Raw genomic sequence first — 8,138 nt, 5'->3', positions numbered from 1 at the left:
TTTATACATTAAATGCTTTGTAAAATGAGGTTTATATAAGCAGGTATAAATTTTCTTTAACTCAATTCTTGCTTTTGGATATATTTCTTGTGCAAAATTTTGAACATTGAACTAAATTGTTTGTATGATTTTTTTTTTTTTGTCTCCTTTTCCCCATTATTTAAAAAAATCGGCAGAAAGTATTTTCAGTTTTATTTATAAACTTGAATTTTTTTTAAATATGTATGAATTCTGTGTGGAGTTTGCATGTTTTCCCCGTGTTTGCATGGGTTTTCTCCAGGTGTTTCCCCCACAAGCCCAAAGACCTTCGGTACAGGTGAATTATGTAAGCTAAATTGTCTGTATTTGAATATGTGTGAGAAGTAGTGTAAGGGTGTTTCCCAGTGATGGGTTGCAGCTACAAGGGCATACGCTGCAGAAAACTGCAGGATAAGTATGCTGGATAAGTTGGTGGTTCATTCTGCTGTGGCGACCTTAAGCCAAAGGGACTAAGCTGAAAAGAAAATGAATGAATAAATGAATGAATGAATGAATGAATGAATGAATGAATGATATTTCCAACTGGGTTGCACCTGCAAGGGCATCTGAGGGGTAAAACTTATGCCAGAGTAGTTGGCGGTGTGGTGACCCCAATATATAACCAATCAAACTAATGAACTTATGGATAAATATGAATAAAAGAAAACTACATATAAAATACTGTAATTAAAATCTACAGATACAAGCTGATAAAATGTGATACAATAAACAGATAAAAGCATATTTTGAATGTTTTCTTTCCATTAAACTAAAAATACTCTTTATGTAAAGTCAGAAAGCCTAAAATGTTACCATGACATGCATGGAAAAACATCCATTTTGCCTGTAGTGTCTACACATAAAGGAATGGTTCACCCAAAAATTTAAATATAGTAAAAAGTTGTTCACCCTCAAGTGATTCCAAACCTTTATGAGTTTCTTTCTTCTGTTGAAGAAAAAATAATATATATTTTGAAGAAAGTTGAATACATATAACAACTGACATCCATAGTAGAAGGAACTAATGGAAATCAATGGTTACAGGTTTCCAACTTTCTTCTTCTTTTGTTTTCAACATTAAAAACTCAAAAATATTTACAAATAGTCAAGAGCAGTGTTGGGTAAATTACTTTAAAAAAGTTATCGATTACAAATTACTGATTACTACTGGGAAATTGTAATGTGATTACATTATTAATTACTTCATGTAAAAGAGTAATCAGATTACTAATTACATTACTGGCAAGTTACTTTTAAACATATAAATACATAAAAAAATACAAAAACTGCAACTCTTCCAGTAATTTAATATTCACTGAAAAACATTACAATGTGTTTAACACAGCAGCTTGACAATTTCAAAAGATTTAAAGAGATAGTTTGCCCAAAACTTAAAATTCTTTCATCATTTACTGAATTTACTTGTTCCAGATCTGGTTGTCTTTTTGTTGTTGTTGTTCTCCTTTTGAAACTTAAATGCCTGTAACAATGGACATTCATAAAAGTAAAAACACATGCTATGTCTGCGGTTGTGGAGACCTGTGCTCAAATGTGGAATACCTGAAATCTGGAATATGTGAGCATGTCGTGAAGCAGCGCCTCCTGAAGGAAATAGCGAGCTTGCGCACTAAGACACTATTTGTGAGCAGCCCTATAAACAGCTACGCTTCTCTTCACATTTTCAGAATTTACTTTCAGTCCCGATTCTGCACAAAACAATCCAATTTAGCCTGTTTATGGTGAGTCAGGCTGCAGCCGTGTTTTTATGTGTCGGTGACTGCCTTGGCGATTGTCGTAGAATGGTTTTTGTTCAAGTGCTTTAACAAGTTGCTAGTCGAATTAAAAAGCAGTAAAAAGTTCTTTAGAGACCGACTTTTACAGTAATATTTTTTTTATGCTCAGTGAAATAATTTTTTGTATTTCCTCTTGAAGAAGTAGCCGCTCTTGTCAGCAGCTATTTCAGCACAATTTCAGCTTGCCTTCTCCAGAAATGTAAAAGTGAATGCTTATTAACTGAAGTTGCAGAAAAACTTGATTTAAAAATAAAGGAAATATTGTTTTTACGTTTTTTTCCCCAGGCAACTACACTGTAAAAATGTGACCTTAAATTCGCAGTAAATTACTGGCTGATATTTGCATTACTTTCACAGTAAAACACTGTATGTAAATTCACAGCAAATTACTGTGAGGTAGTTCACAGTAGGTTACTGTGATTCTGTTGCATTACATCACTGTGAAACTACAGCCAAATAGTGTAACTTTACAGTAGATTGTAAAGTTCATTACTGACTGCGATTTCACAGTATTATCTTGTAAAATTAGCTATATTTTACCATAAAGCAGGCTTTTTTTTCTCGTTGGCTAGTCATTCTGCCATTTACCCTGACTTTGAAATCATTTTCAACATCATTTTATGTGTTTAACAGTGTTTGGTTTTATGAATCAATTGCTCTTTTGTTCCAGTTTATTACGTTTCTGGCTAAGATAACAATTAACAGCAAATAACATTCTGTTATTTCTAAATATCAAAAATAAGTTCCAATACTAGCATAAAAGTAATTTTTAATGTCTGTTGAGTGACATAAAGAGTTTGAATTCCTGTAACTAACATGCAAAAAATATAGGTCTTTTTACAGTAATTTGCTGTGATCATGCTAATTTGATTAATTTTACAAAAAAAAAAAAAAAAACTAAAAAAAACATTACTGTGAATTTTTACACCTAAATCATGTAAAGTGATACTAATGTAATTTACTGCAAAAATTACAGAAACATGAGGTGAAAATCTGGATCTTTTTACATTGTAGGGTGCCATAAAAAACATAAAATAAAATAACAAATGGTAATTTACAATTTTTATTTAAGGAAATTTTTTATAGTTAAACATTCATTATTTTATGGTAAATGTCTGTAATTTAACAGCCATTATTTTACATTTTTTCCGGCACCCCAGCTGCCGAGAATCTCCCAATCCCACCCCCCCAAACCCCCCCACCCCTAAAAAAAAAAATTTTTTTTTTTTCACAGTGTTATCAGATTACACAATTTTTTTTTATTTAATTTGTTACATTACTGCTTGCCCAAAAATGTAATTATAATACAGTAACACTATACTGTGAAACACCTAACTCTGGTCAAGAGTGACATGACATCATTTTTAACTACTGTATTCCTTTAAATGATCAACCAGCTCCCATTTCCAGTAACCAGCTTCTAGAAACTACCTTTTTTTTTCTACCACACACACAAAAGAAAAACACAAAAAAAGTTGCACTTCTGACTTATTGATTTTTATTAAAGATAGAAATGAATCAGTTGCAAGCTGCAAAAATACACTTCACCAATTTAGCGAAAAGATGTGTACTTAACCGTCTCAAAGGAGGCACAGACTGTTCAGCCTCGTCCAATGTCACTGCATATTCACGTCTATGCAAATCTAACACCTACGTAATGAACTGCTGTTACCTCAGCCAGTGAATACAGCATGTTTATGTAAATGACGGCACATCGCACACCTCGAAAGGCTGCTAAGCTTTCTTTCCTATTGTTAGATCAAAATGGAGCTCTCAAAGATCAAGCTGTCACTTCAAGGTTTCGCAGTCATGATCACCCAGAGTTATTCTTTCCACTGGCTTGTGCTTGTACTTGTTAGTAAAAGCTGTGATATTAAAAAAAAAAAACTTTAAGGCTGTTACATCGTTCTTGCTGTGCTTTTACAATTCTGCTGATGTCGAGGAATGCTGGATGAGTGAAACGTTACATATTCACCAAGTTGCATTACCGCTTAACATTTATGCAGACTGTCATATTGTTGCATTATTCATGAGACATTAAAATCTGGAGGGAGGAGCAAGACAAAACACTTATCAAACTGTTCACCTTTCTTCACATGCATGGACCAATTTAGATGGTGGAGGAAGTGACACTCCTGCTGTGTCCTGTGGAAACTGGTTTTCTACATAGGATGTATGTTTGAATGAATAAGTAAGTGAATGAATGAATGAATGAATGAATGAATGAATGAATGAATGAATGAATGAATGAATGAAAGAAAAAGTTGACTATTTACTGTGATTTTGTAATCTCTCTAACTTTTTCAAGCTTGAGAACATTCTGAATTGTAATGAACTCAGAATTATAAATTCAAACATTTATTTATATAATTTATACTGATTTAGTTCATAATTATTGGTTAAAATCTCAGAATGTATGCTATATTATGCTATTTACCTTTTGCTTGGATAAAAAAAAAATATCTTAAAGGTCATAAATTGCAAGATGTGCTTGATCTTAAATGCAAATTCTATCAGAGTTTATGTCTTTAGCTAAAAGTTTATGAGGTACTTTCCCAGTGATGGAAAAGACAAAAAAATGATAGGCCTATTATACACCCGGCGCAATAAGGAGCAACACGTTTTTGACGCAATTTGTTGCTATTTTCAGACCAACGCAAACCTAATTTTCATGTTTTGCACCATGTTGTTTAAATAGCAAATCTATTTTTACATCACTTTGTGGACTCATGGGCATGCTGGTCTAAAATAGAGGGGTTTTAAGGCGCATCATTGGTGAGTTGCTATTTGAGAAACTGAAATAGACCACGCCATTGACCCACTGAAAGCTGGTCTAAAGTCTAGCGCAGAGCACACTAGTTATGTGCCTATGCAGGTCCAAAATGCTTACACATTGCTTTGAAACAAATCTTTGCACTTAACAAACTAAATTTTATATGTAGGGTAACGGATGTCTTCAGTGGAGTGAGTTTCCATTGTTTTCTTATCCAGAAAATTAAAGGAGTAAAAGAAAGAGTAAAAGAACAGTAAATAGAAAGTAAAGAGGCTGAATGGAGGAGGCTTGTTCTGTATCCTTGCGCTGCGGGTGGTTTGTTTAACTGTTTTCTTGCTAGTGAAGCGTTCAGTCTTTCCACTTACAAAGTCGTCATGTAAATAGCAAATGCACCATGACGCAATGCAACTGACTTATAAGGGGAATGGGAGACGAGACTCTAATTGGTTTAATGCACACCCAGAACTCATTAGGATAAAAACCACAACTCTATTAGATCATACACCAAGGCAAAAACTGTATTTTATGTCCCTAAAAAAGCAAAAATGGATTCAGACACACATGCTTTTGTGCCATGCTCTTTAAACTTTGCGCCTAGATCATTAAAATAGAGCCCAATGTCATTCATTCATTCGTTCATTCATTTTAGTCCCTTATTTATCCGGGGTCGCCACAGCGGAATAAACCGCCAATTTATCCAGCACGTTTTTTACGCATCTGATGCCCTTCCAACCGCAACCCATCTCTGGGAAACATCCATCCACACACACACACACTCATACACTACGGGCAATTTAGGGAAACCGGAGCACCCGGAGAAAACCCATGCAAATGCAAGGAGAACATGAAAACTCCACACAGAAACGGCAAAGCTCGAACCAGCGACCCAGCAACCTTCTTGCACTACCTACTGCATCACTGCATTGCCCGAGGCCAATGTCTTTGGTTAAAATTTTATGAGATCATTACCAAATGATGGATAACACTAAAAATGACATATAAACTTTACATTCAAACAGGGAAAAAAATCTGAGATATTTACAATATAATTTCAGATATGACATGTTTTTATTAACAATTAATTACTTGCAAAAATATTTAAAATAAGATATAAACTTGCAACTGTGGGGAAAACAAACTATCTGACAAAGTTGTTAGTAATGTTATTGTAAAACTGTTTAAAAAAAAAGAAAAACAGAAGTTTGAAACTCGACATTATATAAAACTATTATGACTTTCTTTTCACAGTTCTTTGGAAAGTTGGAAATGACACATAAAATTCCAACTGGAGAAGAAAAAACATCAGAATTATGAATTGTAAATGTTTATTGTTATGATCTTTATTCATTTTCCTTCGGCTTAGTCAATTATTTTTAAGTGGTCGCCACAGTGGAATGCACCACCAACTATTCCAACGTTGGTTTGTTTTTTTGTTGCAGATGCCCTTCCAACTGCAACCCAGTACTGGGAAACACCTATACACACTTAAATTTACACATGCACTCATACACTATGGCTAATTTAGTTCAAGTTATGAACTTTGAAACTTTAAATAGTATATTTTTTCTCTAAATTGTGAGATTTGTTTCCTTACAAAATAAATTTTCCTCATAAATCATCTGATATACTTTCTCATATTTTAAACACAGTAATCCTCTGCACATGCATTTGTATAATCCAAATTTTAAAGCCACATAATAATAAAAAAAGGAATGTGATTTCATAATAATAATAATTTAATTTCTTAATATCATTCAAACTGAACATCCCATTTTTCAGTACTGACGCATGGAAAGCAATTGCCCTACAAAAAAAGAAGCATCACGGAGAGTCCATATGGCATGAAAATCTGTAATCAATGAGTACTTCACGCCCCTAACGGCAGTCATCCACATCTGCTGTGAAGGAAAAATGTCGAGCCACTTAAACAAATGCTACTACAGCACTTAAATCATGCATCTAAAAAAAACCTGGACATAATAGTGTCTCATCTTCTTGACATTGCCCGTCCAAATGGAGTAGTGCTGCAGGCATCTGTCCCACCGTCCAGATGTTAAGATGAATCTGCCATGTTCAGGGGTGGCAGATGCTCCATTATATCGACTGCCACTAAACGTTTCCTCTTCAGAATTATAACTAGCCTCCTCTTTCTCCTCGCTATCTAATAGGCTTAGCAAATAAATGGAGGATTTGAATAAATCACAACCAATAACTCACCTCACAGCCTGTCTTCTCCTCTCCCCCAAAACCCATTTACGTATATTAGAGTCCGCTCTCCATAATATTGACAGCTACTTAAAATATTTAGCCTCAGTTTAGACAGCTCAGCGCAAATATAATAAAACCCCATATTCATGCTATGTAGACTGATTGTAGGTGAATGGGCAATTTGCAGAGTGTCCAGACGCATCTTCTTCCCAACGCATCGGGATCACGTTTAATCAGTCGGATTCATCTGTTCAGACATTTTGCCTTAAAAAATAATCACAGTGAAATTTCTGAGATTCAAGCTGAAGAGTTGCTGAGAATCTTTGATGAATACCAGTAAGAACCCAAAAAATGAAAATTTACTCACGATTTTCTCAGCCTCGGGTGGTTTCAAATCTTTTAGTTTTTTTCTTCAGTTGAACACTAAAGAAAATATTTTAAAGAAAGTTGAAAACAGTAATAATTGACTTCCAAAATAGGAAAAAAAAAAAATCTATATCTAAATCTAATCTAAAAAAGAATCAAAATATCTTCTTTTGAGTTTAATTGAAGAAGAATAAATTCAATAAGATTACAATTATTATTATTATTATTATTATTATTTATTAATTTTTATTTTTTTTGTCAACTATCCCAATGTTTACACAGTTATTTTGATTAAATTGTTTTAAAATTGTGATAGATATGGGATGCAAATGTTTATGTAGCATAAACATGACATTGTTCAAAATTCAATCCAGGTTCATTCGGAAAACGTACCCCTATATACATTTCTGGAGAGTGACAAATATGTCCAAGGAGCAAAGATTTATTGCAGTTTTTGTTTTCTCAAATCCAACAGAGGCCGCTGTGTACGCTTTTTCGATTTCTCTTGCGACTGCTATTTGCTCCTGCTCTTTTTGCCTAAATCCACCAGAGGCTGCAGTAGACTGACTGACTAAATGACTGACAGAATGACTGACAGAATGACTGACTGACTTACTGATTAACTGACCCACCTTCCTTCTTCCCTAAACTCAACCAATAATGTTTTAAAAATCCATCGATTGACCCGCCTGCACAGTTCCCTAAACCCAACCGAAAAGTTTTAAAAAGCAATCCAGAAAAAGAAAAGCCCTTGTCTGATTTTTACCACATTTTGAGATTAGAAAACATTCTAACCCTGTTATTTACTTGTTTATTTTATTTTTTGGATTCTGTTTTTGTTATACTTGCTTTCTGGAACTGTTCTTTGCTGGACTCTAAATCAAATCCTCTCTGCATCTCTAGTCTGCTGACATACATGGCGAGCTACTGGACAAACTGGTAACAGCGAGAAAGCCGTTCATACAGAGGTAATCGGTCAG

Source organism: Danio rerio, chromosome 3 (genome assembly GCF_049306965.1).
Source record: "Danio rerio strain Tuebingen ecotype United States chromosome 3, GRCz12tu, whole genome shotgun sequence".
Taxonomy (NCBI): domain Eukaryota; kingdom Metazoa; phylum Chordata; class Actinopteri; order Cypriniformes; family Danionidae; genus Danio; species Danio rerio.
This window is presented reverse-complemented; position numbering follows the sequence as displayed.